This window comes from Tupaia chinensis, unplaced genomic scaffold (assembly GCF_000334495.1).
Source record: "Tupaia chinensis unplaced genomic scaffold, TupChi_1.0 Scaffold000346_1, whole genome shotgun sequence".
Classification (NCBI taxonomy): Eukaryota; Metazoa; Chordata; class Mammalia; order Scandentia; family Tupaiidae; genus Tupaia; species Tupaia belangeri.
Genome location: NW_006159840.1, coordinates 6015263 through 6017521, shown reverse-complemented (window position 1 = coordinate 6017521; position 2259 = coordinate 6015263). Strand labels below are relative to the sequence as shown.

Below are 2259 nucleotides of genomic sequence, written 5' to 3'. Positions count from 1 at the left end.
GCCCCCCCTCCGCGGGGCGCTGCCCCCCGCGGCCCCGAGCGCGGCTCTGGCGTCACCGTCCACCGCGTGCGCACCGCGCCTTTGTCTGCTCCGCGCTCTGGAGCCGCGTTTCCGCGGCGCCTTCTCCGAGCAGGCTCTGTTCTGGGCTTGCAGTTTTGGCTTCCCGCTCCCAACTGCTGGTCACTTCCCCTCCCTGGCCGGCTGGCGCCTCCCGGGCACCTGGGGCCCAGCCTCTCCTTGCGGTTGGAGCTTATCTGAGTTCACTGCCAGGCTAGCGCCTTTGGGTGCAGTCGCCCGGCGTGCGAGCCCTGCACCCCTCGGTCCCGCCTCCGGGGCGCGGGCCAGTCCATAGTGGCCGCGTGGCCCAGCGATCTCTCACACTGGTGACGAGTCTCCGCTGCTACTTCCGCTGACTTGATTGGTGGGGCTTGGGCTGGTGTCCCCAGCTGACCCCTCTGCCCCAGGCCTCCCCAGGTGTCTACTCCCTGCCGTGGGCTTCCCTTGAATTCATGGGTGTTGTAGTCTGGACAGGCCTCCCTGCTGCCCGGAGGTGTGGTCAGCAGCTGCAGTGTTGCTTCCTCAATTGCTGGACCTTCTTGCTGGGAATTGGAGGGGTGCAGTCTCACCAGCTCCTGGGGTGTTGAAGTGAGCTTGAGACCTGGCCTAGAAGTGGGGACCTGTCCTCCCCTTCCTGGCCACTTGTGAATTCCTTCTTTAAAAAAGCCCCTTTTGTCATTCTGCAGCCATTGAGGGTGTGTGTGGGGGTTGAAGACAATGACTAACCTTGCAATGACAAGCACCCTTTTGGGGCTTGGGGGAGAAGATGGTGCTGCACAGGCAGTGGGGTGTAGGGTGAGGGGCATGCATGCACCTCACAAACAGGGAGGCTCCTGTCTCTCCTGGCTGTGAGTGCTGTGCTCTTGGGGGCGGGCTGCTTTGCCCTGGAGGAATTGGGGAATGGAGAGGAGCAGCTGGGAAGGGGCTGAAGGAAGGAGCACCTGGAGGAGAGGGGCTGTGGAGGGGATCCACTCTGCAGAAAGTTCCAAGGTGGAGAATGGAGAGCCCTCCATCTGGCACACTCAGGGTTGTCCCCAGCAGCTGGGGACATTGCTAAGGTAGGGGCCCTGAGTACTTGGGGCCAAGCCTGTCAGCCCCACCTCTGGAGTGGGAATGGGGAGGCAGGGGGTCTCCCAGGGGAGGGGGGTACTCTTCCTTCCTGTGCTGCTGCTGGACAAGCCATGGGGTCAGATTGCTGAAGCGCCTGATGCTTGGTTTTTTAACATATGTCATTAAAGACGAGACTTTGGGAATAAACTCTGGATTCTATGAGCATATAAAAATGCCCAGGTGTGTAATTGTTGAGTTTATTTCCTTTTTTTCCTTCAGTCTGATCTCTTCTTGACCCAGCAAGTGAGCTGTCAGTTAGAAAGGGGGTAGTGTCCAATGATGGACTGAATGCCTGTTTTGTTTGTTACCACCAAAAAGCAAACCGTGTGAGGTGCAGTAGCCCAGTGCCGCTCCTGTCCACCTCAGCTCTGCACTGCGGTTCACAGGGACCTGCTGGTCCCCTCCTGAGGCAGTTTAGCATGAGTGCCTGTATGACAAGTGGCCAGTGATGACCAAGCCTGACGCCCTCGCTCTGTCCCTGTCAGGCCCTTCCTGACTTCACCTTGTCCCTTGTGTCTGCCCTTCACGCTGACTGACCTCTGGGTCTTTCTCAGACACCCCGCCGCACTCTTCGTTCCTAGGAAAGTTTCTAACAGCCTGAGAAAAACAATCCTATCGTGGAGAAACAGAGAGAAGTGGTCTCCATGCTGCAGTCCTCCAGCCTCCAGTAGTTTTTGCCACTGGGCAGGGTCAACAGGTGGCATGGTGGTTAAGGGGCTGGACTCCCACATGACCAACTGTAGTTCGAGCCCCAGACCTGGTGGCTTGAAAATCACACTGGCCACGGAACCAGCAGTTAGCGTAATGGCTATGTCGCTGGACTCCCATGTAGCCGACTGCGGCTTGAGTCCCAGACCCGGTGGCTTAAACTCATGCTGGGTGAGTGTGCGTGTGCGTGTGTGCCCAAGATCCCGAGAGGAGAATGGAGGAGAAGGGATTGCAGTGTGGCCATCCCCCCTGGGGGGTGATTTCTCGCTTTCTGTCTCTCTGCCTCTTTCTGTCTTCCTGGCAAGTGCATGCACCCTGTAGCGAAAACCTCTCCAAAAAAAAAAAAAAAAAAAAAAAAAAAAAAAAAAAAAAAAAAAAAAAAAA

The 2259-nt window shown here is 57.4% G+C and overlaps 1 protein-coding gene across 1 annotated transcript in view; it reads left to right on the top strand.

The window, feature by feature from the left end:
- The window catches only part of PDE10A (phosphodiesterase 10A), a 303105-nt gene that overhangs the window by 1758 nt on the left and 299088 nt on the right, over positions 1-2259 (top strand). The gene's annotated exons all lie outside the window — the stretch shown is intronic.